The sequence below is a fragment of the Sapajus apella genome, unplaced genomic scaffold (genome assembly GCF_009761245.1).
Source record: "Sapajus apella isolate SASKATOON/1434 unplaced genomic scaffold, GSC_monkey_1.0 scaffold3, whole genome shotgun sequence".
Lineage (NCBI taxonomy): Eukaryota > Metazoa > Chordata > Mammalia > Primates > Cebidae > Sapajus > Sapajus apella.
In genome coordinates this window covers 30495707-30510974 of record NW_022436943.1, presented here as the reverse complement: position 1 = coordinate 30510974, position 15268 = coordinate 30495707, and the positions used below count along the sequence as shown (strand labels likewise).

General features: G+C 41.3%; 1 protein-coding gene and 1 non-coding gene across 3 annotated transcripts in view; both read right to left on the bottom strand.

The window, feature by feature from the left end:
* The window catches only part of OXR1 (oxidation resistance 1), a 479029-nt gene extending 465489 nt beyond the window's left edge, over positions 1 to 13540 (bottom strand). For both annotated transcript variants that reach the window (XM_032246219.1, XM_032246253.1), the window contains exon 1: positions 13320 to 13540. The gene's annotated coding sequence lies outside the window, so the exon portion shown is untranslated. The remainder of the gene's footprint in view (positions 1 to 13319) is intronic.
* Positions 10309 to 10469, bottom strand: LOC116536247. Its single transcript, XR_004262547.1, has one exon. It is a non-coding gene; the product is annotated as a U1 spliceosomal RNA (small nuclear RNA).
* Positions 13541 to 15268: the final 1728 nt, after the last annotated feature.

Genomic DNA, 15268 nt, shown 5'->3' with positions numbered 1-15268 from the left:
ACATCCTCTCCAGCATTGTTGTCTCCAGATTTTTTAATGATTGCCATACTAACGGGTGTGAGGTGGTATCTCAATGTGGTTTTGATTTGCATTTCTCTAATAACCAGTGATGATGAGCATTTTTTCATATGTTTATTGGTCTCGTATATGTCTTCTTTTGTAAAGTGTCTGTTCACATCCTTCACCCACTTTTGAATGGGTTTGTTTTTTTCTTGTAAATCTGTTTTTGTTCTTTGAAGATTCTGGATATTAGCCCTGTGTCAGATGGGTAGACTAAAAAAATTTTTCCCCATTCTGTTGGCTGCAGGTTCACTCTAATGATTGTTTCTTTGGCTGTACAGAAGCTCTGGAGTTTAATTAGATCCCATTTGTCTATTTTGGCTTTTGCTGCCATTGCTTTTGGTGTTTTAGCCATGAAGTCCTTGCCTATGCCTATATCCTGAATGGTTTTGCCTAGGTTTTCTTCTAGGGTTTTTATGGTGTTGGGTCTCATGTTTAGATTTTTAATTCATCTGGAATTAATTTTAGTGTAAAGTGTCAGGAAGGGGTCCAGTTTCTGCTTTCTGCACATTGATAACCAGTTTTCCCAACACCATTTATTAAACAGGGAATCCTTTCCCCATTGCTTGTTTTTGTCAGGTTTTTCAAAGATCAGATGATTGCAGATGTGTGGTGTTACTTCTGAGGCCTCTGTTCTGTTCCATTGGTCTATGTCTCTGTTTTGGTACCAGTACCTTGCTGTTTTGATTACTGTGTCCTTTTAGCATAGTTTGAAGTCAGGCAGCATGATGCCTCCAGATTTGTTCTTTTTGCTTAGGATTGTTTTGGCTATGTGGGCTCTCTTTTGATTCCATTTGAAGTTTGAAGCAGTATTTTCCAGTTCTGTGAAGAAGCTCATTGGTAGCTTGATGGGGATGAGGTGAATCTATAAATTACTTGGGCAGTATGGCCATTTTCATGATATTGATTCTTCCCCTTATAATTTTCTTAATAGTATTTTTTTCTAGCTTACTTTATTGTAAGAATACAGTATATATTGTAAGAATATAGTATATATAACACACAAAATCAACTATGTTATTGGTAAAGCTTCTGGTCATTAGTAGTTACGTTTTTGAGGGGTCAAAAGTTATACGTGGATTTTCAAATGCGTGGCAGGTCAGCACCACTAACTCTCATATTGTTTGAGCCAACTAAAAACTAAAAGATCTAACAGCAGGTCTACTAATCATATTTTCAAAGTTGTGATGAGCATAAATGATTTTTTCAAAATATCTGCAAACAACTGTAATGTGATATATTCTACTGGTGACAAAGTGACAGGTACTGCTGATTATGTGGTTTGTGACCCACACCCATAGTTAATGAATATGCCAAATTTAAATTAGAGGTCAGTAACAATAAAGATGTCATTTTCTCTGTCCAGGTTTGTGTATTAACTGAATTCTATTCATGTCAGTGAGCTACAGGTTAAAAATCCCTATTTTAGAACGATTTTAGATGAATTTTTTAAATCCCTTAAACTTGGAAACTCTATAATTAACTTGATGTAAGTTTGGGGTATGGGAAAAGTTTTATATATATTGATAAAAGGCTTTTGAGGCTTAAAAATAGTACACAGCATATAAATCAGTAGTATTTTGTGTGTGATAATGAAAAAAAATTCAGACTGTATATAGGATATTTTCCTTACTGAAAAATTACGGCCACTCATTCCCAGCCTTATATTCTCCCCTTATAATCAGCCCTTCTAAGTACTCCTGCTTTCTATCTAACTGTCTTAATCTACTTCCAAACATTTACATTTTCCAATTGTTCTCATGAAACGTTCATGGCTCCTGCCCCAATGATTATCCTCAGTGATCACTGCTACAGTGGTGAGGTCTGCAAAATTTTCTCTATTCCTTTCTATTGCCAAGTAAAATTCTATTCTGTGGAATCTATGACTATAATTTGTTTATCCATTCCTCAATTGGTAGACATCTGGGTTACTTCCAATTTGGGGCAATTGTGAATGCAGCTGCTGTAAACTTTTGAGTTATCTGGGTCCAACTTTAGTCTTGGGCCCAATGGACCTGGGCCTTGGGCTGACTTTTCCTCAACTTTTCTGCCCCTCCCTCTTCATGTGGCACCAAAATATGCTCTGTATCTCTTGCAGACCTCTGCTTGGGATCAGTGTAGGACCCTAGGCCCTAGAATTTCAGCCCTTCCCCTAGTTGTGGAGGGCTTTTCACATGAGAGAAAAATCTGAGGTGATATGTGGGATTTTTGCACCTGTTCCTAAGAGCAGAGTCTCGGTACCTGCAAACCTGTCGAACCAAAGGGGGCTTCAACTTCTCTGTTCCCAAAATTTCTGATAAGTACTAAGCAAAAGTCCCTGGGAAAGAACTCGTGGATGAACACAGATTTCCCTTGTGTCTGAGGCTCCCAGTTACTCTCAACTATACTACTGGCCCTCACTTGACTTTTAAGAATTAAAAATTTTCACTAATTTCTTCTTCTTCTTCACTTTTTACAGGTTTACTTTTTTTTAATTGTGGTAAAATACACATGACATTACATTTACCATGTTAACTGTTTTTAAGCGTAAACTTCAGTGGTATCCAGTACCTTCAAAGCATTGTGCAACCATCACCACCATCCATCCCCGATAGTCTTTCACCTTTCAAAGCTGAAAATCGGTACCCATTAAACAATGACTCCCTGTGCCCCCATCCCTCCATCCCCTTGCAACAACCATTCTACTTTCTGTCTCTATGAATTTGAGTCAGAAACAGCGGAGAAGGCCATGAGATGATGAAGACAGAGACTGGTGGCATGATGAGTCTATAAACCAACAAATGCCAGGTACTGCCAGCAAAACTAGAAGCTAAGAGAAAGGCATGAAGAAGATTCTCCCCATACAGCCTCCAAAGCCTGAATGACCATGCCAACACCTTGACTTTAGGTTTCTAGCCTCTAGAACTATGAGAGAATACATTTCTGTTAAGCTACCCAGTTTGTGGTAGTTTGTTACGCAGCCTTAGGAAATGAAAACAGTATTTCTGTCTGCCATATAGACACTGTTGAGATAATATACTCAAGGGTTTTGTCTTTCTTTTTCTCTTTCTAGTAATTCATGATCACTAAAGCAAGTTTCTGCATCCTGAATGGACATCAGTCTAATGTGCCTGTTCTGTTATCATTTATTCCTCTCTTCCAGTAGTAATGGATTATAGATTGTGCTTTAGGACTATTGGACAAAGTGGCCTATTCTTCCCCCAAAACTCTGTCTCTCTGTCTCTGTCCTTTCTAAATCCTAAGTCATGAAAACAGCTAGAGCTGATCCATTCCAGCACTGGAAGACTATCCTGTCCAAGGTCTTGCTCTTCAGAATTTCCTTCAATTCCATGAAGTCTGCCATAACCATCCAATGGATTCCTTTCTACTTAGTCTGAATAGAACCCATTTCTATTTAAGTCAGTAAAGGAACTCTGATAAATTACAACATTGTAACATTGAGTTTTGTTCTGTTTTCTTTTAAGGTTTGCCTTATTTGGACTTACCACTATTAATAAGTTCCAGTGAAATCTCAGCCTTACTCCATTCCCTTCCACAATAATCTAAATGATTAGCTCAGAGTTTTTCTATCTACAGTTATCTATAATGTATCTATTACTGTTTTTGCAAATCTCTGTGCTTCAGTCAAAAGAGGCAGTTGATGGAAAACTTTTAAAAAGTGCATAGTTTCTAACTAGGCTACTAACAACCTTTTATTCTGTCCCATCATACAGCAAAAATAATTTAAAAACTGCAATACCAAATAAAACTTTATCTATAATATTTAGGGACAAACATAAGGTGTGCATGATACTGAAACATAAAACTCTTAATGTATAATCAACAGCTGTGTCTTCAAGGCTATGTTTTAATGATCTCTCTCTAGGTATTTCTTAAAATTACAGATTATTTTTATCATGCCAGAATGGTAATTTTTTCTTAATTGTTCATTTCATATTTCAGATAATTAAATGCTGTATCTGAAACATTCACATGACTTTATTCTTTCTCTGTTATACACCCACCAATGTGACTGCTGATTTGAAATTTAAAAACATGCTGGTAAAGAGGTAAAATCTCACTTCAATGATACTTTAGTCATGTGAAAGAACACCTTTCAACTTTTTGGTCTTAAGAGTATAAGAACCTAAATAGATACAACAGGTAATGAATGTCTAGTTCATTTCTGTGGTTTTTAATTTTTTAACTTCAGTGTGCTAGAGTATCTCTGCCACCTCCCATGTTGGAAACTACATATGGAAAAATCAATTCCTACACTGACATACTTACCACAAGTAGACTACATTTTATAGTGGCATGAAAGCTACTAGCTTTAAAAATGCAAAGATATGTGATTTTATTTTCCCATTTTAAGACATTTTAAAATAAGGCACTTACATTTATTTATGTGACTAAACCATTTGGATGAATGAAAACAGAAGAAAATATTTTTTTACTCAAAGCCATTTATCATGGCTGTTAACATTCTTCCGCTTAATAGGTGATATATGACATCCAGTCTCTCTATGCAAATGGTGAAAAATAAATGAGAGAAAACATCATTAGTCCATAAATGTATTAATTTAAAAGGATCACATTTTATTTTAGAAAATGACTGCATTTAAGAGACTTCTGTCACAACAGCCCCAATGGATGATGCGGAATTTGTTTTAATATACAAACATTTAACAAGTTAATTTTGTTTAGTTGCCCATGTTTGCAGAGACTAAGACTTGTTTGTTGCATAAATCTGAGTAGCCTTACTGAAAAGTATAATTTGGTATCAAGATGAAGGACCAGAGGCCAGTAAGGTAACCCAGAAACAAAGGAATACATCACTGGATGTTAGATTAACTACTTACATGATGACAGCTTCTCCTGACTTTTATCAGAAAACAGTGATTCTATGACCTAGTATCTAATGTAAGAAAGTATATTAATTTGTTCCTTGAACAAACAGTTGCTTGTAGCAAACCGTAAATTCTAGTGTGTATCCAGCCAGTCTAATGATGTATATTGAAGGAAGAGAGCTAATGTGCACTGGTGCCATTAATCTTGAAAATTCAGATCAATCACTAGAAATATGTATTCAGTAATGGTACAGAAAGAATCCTCTAGACTTTAACCATGACCCAGATGAAATAAAACCATGACTCTAACATTGTTTTTTGGGGCCAAACAGTAATGTAAATGCTGTGGTAGCTTCTTATTCGTTATCTTGCTAGCATACAATCAGTATACAAACGACAATCCCTCAATTTTCTATGGGAAAACATACTTCCTCAACCAGTATGTATATTCCACATTTCTGGCCACTATGACTGGTGGAGGGCTCTTGACATGATTAGGGATATTTACTGGAATTTCTAGGAAGAGCAGCCTCCTCTTTCCTCTGTAAAATGTATAGGGAGAGACTGTCCTCCTCACTAGGTTTGAACCTGGGAATATGAAGCTCTGAAAGCCTCTGGCAGCCATCTCAGAAATCTGAGGAGCGAGCCTGTCAAGAACAGAGCCAAGATGTAGGAAGAGAAGCTAAGACATTGCAATGAAAACTGCAATGGAACTGGTCACAAGGTGTGAGCCCTGAATCAGGTCCCCTCAGGAGTCAGATAGAGCCCCCAAGCTCCACTCACTCACGCAGTCATGAATCATGTCTCTTTTTTGTCCCTCAAGAAACTTGGTATCAGGGGGATTTGCTTTTTTTGTTTGTTTGTTTTTGGTTTTGTTTTTGATTCTTAAGAGTAAAACAGTTGGAACAGATTCAAGCATAAATGTTCACTTGCAAGGGCACAGCTGCTATGTGATGGAATTAGCAGAGTACAAGGACAAAGCGGGTGCCAGACATCATGCTAGCATCTTTACTTGCTTATCTCACCGAATCATCACAGGAATCGTAACATATAATCTGGTGGATATGATTCTCAAAAAGTAGTAAGGTAGAAAGTAATTTCCCCAACTTTTTATAGCTAGTAACTAAGAAATAGAGATTTGAATTTAAAGTTGTCTGATGCTAAAGGGAATGTTCTTTCAAAGTTGCCATCTGTTCTGGTTTCCAACTTTAAGTGTTTCATTATTCCAATTGATTGTACACATATCAATCACCAAAATTACAAATAAGAATACATACATTATTTACTTTACAATGAACAACATGTAGGTTTTCAGATTTTTATTGAATCTGAAATGCTTCAATAAACCATAACAGCAACAGCACTGAACTGGAATAAAAACATATATCAACTTAATAACAGAATTATCAACAAGGGCCAATTTTCAATTTTCTGATCATCAAAAAAATATATCCTAGTTGAAAGATATTATGTATATGGTGTTGATTGGTTTTAGATATCTTTACTTAAAGCTCTACTTATGTTCATCCCAATTAGGAAAAAATAAAAAGGTGTTTTTGACCATTTAGGTGAATACCTGAATTGAACATAATTAGAGACCCTTCAGTTACTTTTTTCTTTTTTTTTTTTTTTTTTTTTTTTTGCCTCTCGAAGACCTAGAATCTAACAACTGAAAGGAGAGGTTCTTGAGCTCAATATAGGTTCTGGAGCATTTTTAAATAAACAGAAGAAACATGGATTTAACCAAGAAAATAAGCATGCTCTTAAGAAGGAGAAGGTTTGGATGGAGATTCTGAAAACTGTAAACCAAATTGAAATGATTCAGAGTGGCCACTGACCTCAGGCAAATCACTTCATAATCATTTTCATTTTAAAGATGAAGAAATAGAAGTTCCATAAAGTTAAGTTCATCTAAAGTCACAAACTACTAAGCAGCAGTGCCAGATTTGACTGCAAAGCTCTTGATCTAAATGACCTAAATGCCTACGTCTTTTTCCTTGTAAATGAATAGTTAGTATTCCGGCTTAACAGTCAGTGTTTTCCAAATACATGAGTCGACTGTCAAACCTGGTCAAAACACTGTTGTTCAAATCAAAATTTCAAAAATCAGGTTTCATGATCCAGAAGGCTGAGTTCAATGTTTTGGTCAGTGGAGTCCCAGACCAAGGTCAAGCAACATGCATGTAATTCTGTAAAACAGACTACAGCCTGCACCTACTACTGTACCCTCAATAGCAAATAGCATGTCTCTTTTACCTTCTTTAGGAAGATAGAGACAACTCTAAATCACAAAATTAGAAGGAGCCATATCAGCCATCTGAGCCCAGGATTCAGATTCCAAAAGACGTCACATAATGAATATTCCAGAGATAGAAGAGACACACTATTTACAAAGAAGGCTGAAAGCCTGGGGAAATGTTCCAGGTTTGTTGCCTCCCCAAAGTTGTGACAACCAAAAATGTCTCCAGACATTGTCAGTATCCCCTAGGGGGCAAAACTACCCCCAGTGGAGAATCACTGCTCTAAGCCTATCAAGATCTATCTCCAAAGTGAGAGAAAGTGATTTCTCTTCCTCCACTTTAACTGGCATCTCTATTTCTCATTCTTGTTTCTTAAGATGAATAAACATTTGTAAACAAAAGTAAAACCTTCCACAAACAAGGTTTTTTTCCTGCAATGCTATTGCTTATCTTTAACAACTATAAGATAAAATGAAATTTTAAAAAAGATATTCACTTTGCCTTTGCTACAACATAAATTTCAAAATCTTGCTGTGTGTGTTTGTTATTGTTCCTAAATTTAGCAAAAGCAACATATAGTGTTTGATAAAATTTTCACATGACTCTCAGTCCAGCTGGGACAATAACTGACATGCCAGAGTGAGCAGCAAGTTTGTTTTTAGGTAAAAGGACCTGCCATCTTATTACTATTTCCTTTTCCTCCAAATAAATATGCTTTCCCCAAATAAGTATACTTTAAAGCATAAGTATTGCCTAGTACCCAAAATAACAAAAATGCTCAGTTCTGTAGTCTCTATATTAGTCTCCTCAAAATAGTGACACAGAATGCTCAGTCTTTGAAAGTGTGTGGTTAAAGCCTTTGCTGCAAACACCATTAGAACAGAACTGATTTGAAATTCTCCTTCCTCTAACTACCAGTGCTAGCCAGCCCACTGTCTTCTACCACTGTGGCTATCAGAAGTGCAAAAGGGCACACGTCCATTCAACAAGTATCTGCAAGGAAGGAAGCCACCTCTACTTGCTCAGATGTCAAACAAAATCAATAACTATTTGCTAAGAAAAGGAAAAGGGAGACAAGAACTGACCCCTTTCACCTCAAATTTCTCATTCCCTCCTTGTCTAGCCTGTATAGAAATCCATGTAACTGTTTTCCACTTAATGATTTCTTCTGCCTTCTGCATCTCACCAATTGCATTCTGAAGTCTTTTCAAGAATCAGGGAATATCTCTATAATTGCTCCAAATTCAATGAAAATGAATGCCCATCTTACATTTCTTTGTACAGATAGACTTTTAGAGATATATCTGGGTATTTCAAGTGCAAGAGTTCCAGTGTCTAGAACAGAACCTGCTACTGTTGAGTTTACAAATGCTTACTGAATTTACAAATATAATTATAATTGGTTCAAATTATATTTATTGGGCTTTCACGTAGTCCTATGACAGGTGCATTCTATCAATACCAGTGTTGCTTACAAGGAAGTCATGTTTTCCTCAGCTCTTTCACTATTCTCTTGGGAAAGAGGAAGCTGAAATAGCAAGAATATGCAACTGAACAAACCAATTCAGTAAAGATACAAGCAGAGAAACTGAGGCTGCCTTTCTGAAAAGCAAAGGCTCTTCCCATGGCCTTTTTCCAAGACAGGCACAAATCCCCGTTCCACCTAGAAGCAAATAAGAACTGTTTGTGTCTGTACACACAGGAGAAAGGGAGAGGGTTACTGGTGCCCCAGAGTCTTAGCAGGAGTATCAAGTCTGCTGCAACACAAATCCCTGAAGGATAGTAATAGGTAAGGGTGAATGGAATGGTTATTAGAACAAGAAAGGAAGTAAGCAACCCTAACAATAACACCTTCAGAATGAATTCTGAAACAAACCAACAGCAACAACAAAAATGGATGACAGGGTGGGAGAGGGGGTCGAAACAATGACCAAATTTTTGTTTCTCTAGGCCTCATTGTGCTAATGACATGGCTTTTACCTAATAAGTGCTCTGAGTTCCTGCGTGCAGGGGATATTAGAACAGTATCTTATTACGTTTATGGATGTAAGGTATTGTTCTTCCTTTCTAGGCAATGTATTGTGCTACAGAATCGAAAGGCTTGATGTTTCTCAATACACTCCATGCTGTCGATTTCAAATGGAAACTGAATACAGTACAAGAAAATTATACGACATTCTTACCTTTCTATGTAGACACCTATAAATACTAAGGTTTCATTCTGGAATATTTTTTGTGGCTTCAAACAAATATTTACTTAACATTTTTCTCTAATTGTTCAATCCTTCACTTGGTAAGAAATTTACAAATTGTAATTTTAATTAAATTAATCTCATTTTAATTAAACATTAAGATTATATATTTTAAAAAGCAATTACCAAACAAGTTCAGTGAAATTGGTACAGCAGAATAGTTTTGATTTGGTTTTAATCAAACAATGTTTACCTAGTTTACATGCACACATGCATATAATTCGCCTTTTAGAAATTCTCAATATATCTTAGGATTGTTATTTTAAAGGCTGAAAGAAAAGTTCTGCCAAAAGGAAGCCTCTTTAATTTCCTTAAAACAAGTGTTTTTGAACATGGGACCATTTTGCAAAGAAAGTCTCTTATTAACTAACTACTCTTTATAGTCAAGATGGACTTCCGATGGAAATACTTGTATGTATCCTAAAAGGGGTTGCTTTTAATGTTAAGCACATCTTATTGAAAGCTAAGGTTTCACAAATTAAGCATTATTGACATTTGGGCTGGATAATTGCAGGAGGCTGTCCTGTTTATTGTAAAATGTTCACAGCATCCCTGGCCTGACCCACAAGATGCCACCAGCACCTCTTTCCCAAAGTTGTGACAACCAAAAATATTTCCAGACACTGTCAATATCCCCCAGGGGCAAAACTGCCCCCAGTGGAGAATCACTGCTCTAAGCCTGTCAATAAGATCTATCTCTAAAGTGAGAGAAAGTGACTTCTTTTCTTCTAGGTTAACTGACATCTCTATTTCTCGTTCTGCCTCCTCAAGCCAATTCACCAGCTTTTCTTTCTTTCTTTCTTTCTTTCTTTCTTTTTTTTTTTTTTTTAATGACTTTACCTTAGGGCAACAAAGATTCCATTGACTATTTTCTTTTCTTTTTTTTTCTCTTTTCTTTCTTTTTTTTTTTTTTTTTGAAAATAAGTCCAGGGGAAAGCTCCAACGCAGTCCCCCACTACCACAAATTATGCAGTCAAGTTTCCCACATTTGGGGAAATCGCAGGGGTCAGCACATCCGGAGTGCAATGGATAAGCCTCGCCCTGGGAAAGGCTTTGTGATCATGGTATCTCCCCTGCCAGGTAAGTATCCATTGACTATTTTCTAAAGCTTACCAGATTTAGGGAACAATCCTCCAGAAAAAAAGTGCCAAGTTAGGCTTCCATTTAAGGGCTAGGAACTAGCCCAAGGGTACAATCCTTTGTATTTCAAATGCAGGAGGTGGAGAGTAAAAGATTCTCTTATCTCAGGTTAAATTTTGCATTCTATAATTAAGACTTTTCCTGCACAACTCATAAGATCTAATCTCTGCTTTTATATGACATCCTAATCAATTTAGTTGACTTTCCCTCTTCCTTGACCCCCCAAAAAACAAAACAATACAGGCAAGCATATCAGATGATGTTTTATTTGAACAGCATTCTGGGGAGAACAGAATTAATGGCTGAAATAATCATTTATTTTACCTTCACAGGCTTTATAATAATGAATGGAAAAAAAAAATCATAGCAATAAAAGCCAATAGCAGAAGCCTTTTTATTCAAATTTCCCATCTTACCGATGTCCAGGATAATCAACATATTTCAAAGAGTATATTTCAAAAATGTACTAGAAACTCAGCCAGCCACTGTCACATGGAATAAGAGGACAGGCCCTGGCCATTAGAACCGTGTTGTCCTCGCTGTTGTGTCCCTCCACGGGACAGACATCGCCTTGCAAGACAACCTGTTTCACTGTCCCCAACAGTTTTCCACAGAGTTCTTGTTTCCTTTCATCTGAATCTTCTCTCTGCAATTTGATGTCCTGAACTATTTCTGATGGTTGCACACAAGATCTCAGGGACTGGGTCTCTTAGCTATGAGACCAGCCCTCTTAGATAGCAGACAGTAGGTAAAGTACTTGCTCTCCCTTCTTTGCATCCTTCCAGAGTTGCCTTCATCCTCATTTCCTATATCTGGTCAAATCTCTCTGAAAATGTGAAACCGACGACAGAACATGGCAAACTGGATGGAAAAGCCGACAACCCCTCCCCCATTCTCACCCCCCTGCCCCACGCCCAAGCCATGCTCGTCCTGTTTCCGATCCTGCACGTTGTGGAAGCTTCTTGCCTCCCTGTTTTGGTGGGTGAAATTTTTACTGTTCAAAAAGGCGTTTTTGCATAAGCTTTTAGGACATGTTTATTCTAGTAACCTGATGTTTTCTTTTATTTTCTTTTCTTTTTTGCTATATTTACATGTGGTAAACTCCAGGAAGACCCCCGCCAGAGATCCCTTAAGTGCTGGTTTCTGTCCCTGCTTCTTGGCCCCACTGGCCTTTTGGAGCCATCGTGCTTCCCTGTCCAAAGGCAACAATCACAGCGTCACCTGCAAGGGGCAGTAGAGTGAACCGCGGACCCCCTGAGTGACGCCTCGAAGATGGACCCTTCGGATGCGGGAACCCCTCTGACGGCCGGGACTCCCAGGATTCCCTTCCACAGAGGGAGTCCACTGTGGTCGCAGCCGGCAGCTGAGTCCTCCTTAGAGTGCCGAATCAGAGAAGACCGGCATCAGGTTTGGGATGTAAGGGGATAGGGAGAGGTTAGAGGTATCACCGGATAAGCAAAGAATGCTACCCTGGGAAAAGGAGGCAGAAAAGACGTAGGAAAGCGCGTTCCCCTAATCCCCTCCCCGTGCCGCCTGTGGATCCCTGGATCTTCTTGTCATGGAGACAGTCTGCAGCCACACACGCGACCCCGGGCCGGAAACATGCACACACGCGCGCGCACAAACACACACACGCCCCGACCCGAGTTGCAGGCTGCAGACTTCTGCCTGACTTCCTGGCCAAAAACACCGCACCTCTGGGGCCAGACCACAAATTCCCGTGGCCTAGAACTGACACTACTCCCCCTACCCCACCCTACCCCTGCAACACACACATTCAGACCCTACACAGCACCCCCAGAGTGCCAGGAACCACTTAAGGGAAGCCCGAGCAGCTCCCCCCGCCCCCAAACGACTACATTCCTCACTGCCTGATGTCTATCTAAAGCTCCTACAAGCTCGCCTACAGGGAGCCGAGGTGCGCCCAGGCCAGGTAGTAGACGGAGGAGGAGCCGGGGTGAAAGTGAACCTTGGAGAACAGTACTATATCACTATTCCAAGCGGCACAGGGAAACCTCCAGCCCTCTCCTGAACCTTTCGGGCCCTACCAGCAGCCCAGTTCCTCCACCCGATCCCTCACCACTCCCCGCCTCTTCACCCAAATCCCTCAGCGATTTTCCAGCTGGCACTTCCAGGCCACTTTCTACATCATCCTCTCTCCAGCCAGTTCCCAACATGTGGCCTCGCATATTCTATCCGGAGATTGATTCCAGGCTGACTCCATCATTACGTGCCCCTAACCTTATACTGATTCCCCAAATTATCCGAGTCCACTCGCCACTCCGGAGACCAATGTCCCTTCCACGGGCGTCCTTTGCTCTCGTTCAAATCCGCTTTCCACGCGCCCCACTTTCCACCCATCCTCCTGCAGCTCTGGTCAAGACACTCTTGCCCTCCACTCTGCGCCCCCAACAGTGTGCTCTCACGCTGCTCCCACCCTATCCACCGGCGACACCCCCACTTTCCTTCTGCGGCTGTCCCTGGCCGGGCTCCCGCGCCCCAAACCCAGCCTCCCCGCCCGGTCCCCTCCCTCGCCGCGCGTTCTTTCCTTCTTCCCAAGTCCGCCCTCTGGGCCCCCGTTGGAGCTAGTTCTGCCCTCCTGCTCTGCCCGTCGCCCCGCTCGAGCATCCCAATGGCCACCCGCTTTCAAATTGGCTAAGCGGCTCCGAGAGGCGCCAGGCACAGGGGGCAGAGGCCAGCCGGCTCTCCTGGGCGCCAGCCGCGCCTCCCGCTAGCCCACCTGGACTCCCCCGCGCGCCAAGCCCTCGCCCCACCGCCCAGCAGCCTCACAAACTTACTTGCGGGTCGCCGGGAGGGGGCTGCGGTGAGCGGCGGCGGGCCCCGCGGCGGCGAGTGCGCCCCTCTCGGCGGGGCTGGGCGGCGCGGCGTCGGCGCTGCGCTCCTGCGGCCGCGCGGTGAATGGGATCAGCCTGACGCAGCGCAGCTCTGCCCCCGCTGCCGCCGGCGCCGCCGAGCGCTTGCAGACATGCTCAGTTTCCGGACCTGCCGCGTGGAAGCTACCAAGAGCCGACAGCGGCAGGGGAGACCGAGAGGAGTCGCGGGGCGCCGCGAGCCGGAGGCTACCACGCCCGGGGCGGGGGGGGGGGAGCCACGCGCTGCTAAAAATAGCTCCTGCGGAAGCCGCGCGGGCTTAGCGCGCACCCCTCTCCGCGCGCCGCCCCTCAGGCCCAGACTCGGGCTTCTCTGCTCGCTACCGCGGCGGGACCCCAGTTCGCCGAGTCTTGCCAGGCTTCTGCCTGCACTCAGATCTCCACGCGGGTGGAGACGGCGCCTCCCGGGGAGGCGCCCACTTGAATAGCTTGGACTAAGCCAGAGGTGCCCCGATTTCGGGGTCCTGCCTGACGGGCAGCTCTAATACTAGGTTCTCCCTAGAGAAACAGAAGAAAGTTTTGTTAAAGCAATTAAAAAGCTTCTGCTCTACGAGGAAATGTGTTCAGATTTACGGAGGAAAAAAAAAATGTTTTTCAGATGCTTTGGTTGCTGGAAAAAACAAGGAGGAAAGGAAGGCAAAGTCCGACAGCTTAGAGAGGGACCCGAGGCAGCTTGCCGCGGACTGAAGGGAGCTCTGCAAAGAGCTTCTAAAATTCAGAATTCTTTGCAAGGCGTTTGTGACTCCTCATTCCGCAGTATTTTGCATAATTCGTTGACACCCGACCCTGACCTTGGAGATTTTCTTGTTCCTGTCACCTGAACTGTAATGTACTTTCTCCACATCTTCCTTCACTCCTTTCCCTTCCAACCCGGTTTTAAATTGCAAAACGAAAAGGGTGCAAACTCCAGATGGGTAGATTTCCAGACCTGAACTGAAACCTGGCTGTTGTGTAACCTTGAGGGAAGGAGTTGATCCTCTTGCCGAGTTCGGGATGTATCCCAGATCGCCTATGCATTCAGCAAACTCTTTGAGGGTAGGAGCCTTTCAGCCACCTCACCTGCACATTAGCTATTTCCCGCTATTCGTGTTCGCTATATTCTACCTTCGTTTCTGATCATTTTTTAATTCCCTCCTTTAAACTGAGAGATATAAATATTTCCTGGGTCAAATTGTAGTCTTGTTTCACTCACCTCCACAACCACCCAATGAGAGAATCATTCTTATTCCCGTCTGACAGACGGGATGTTGTCATTTAGCGAGAGGCACTCACCTCTTGCCTGGAATAATAGAGTATTGAACCCAGGGTCGGCCAGACTAGAAACTTTCATGGTTTCTGCGTAACCTGTTTCCCCGAGTTAATAGCTTTACCTGAGATAAGGGCTCAAGAAAATTAGAAACTATTCTCAGTGGCGTGGCGTGTCAACAATAAGCCGATTGATAAGCCGATTGCAGGTTTTGTCCTCCATTATTTTTCTCCTAATTTCTTTCTGAGCATTCGCAGCTTAAATTTTGTGTGATGTTGAAAGTGATAGCGTTTCATTTTTATTAAATCAGAAAGAATTTACTGAGACTCTCCTACAAGCAATGTATAGACTAGGTATGTATTTTATAATTATCTCAGTTCAGACTCTGTAATAAAGCTGCTTTGTTTTGGCAGTGTTATAAATTAGTTAGGCTTTGCTAATCCTACTAAGCAATGTAGATGTGCTTTTTCATGGAACTGTACTGTTCCATGAAATTTATCTATTTGGGTCAAGATGTCCTCTCTCCTATGATGCACCCTTCCATCCCCACTTGCAATTTAGTGCCATGTGCAGCCCAGATTCAGTAATCGATTAATGTTTGATCTTTTAC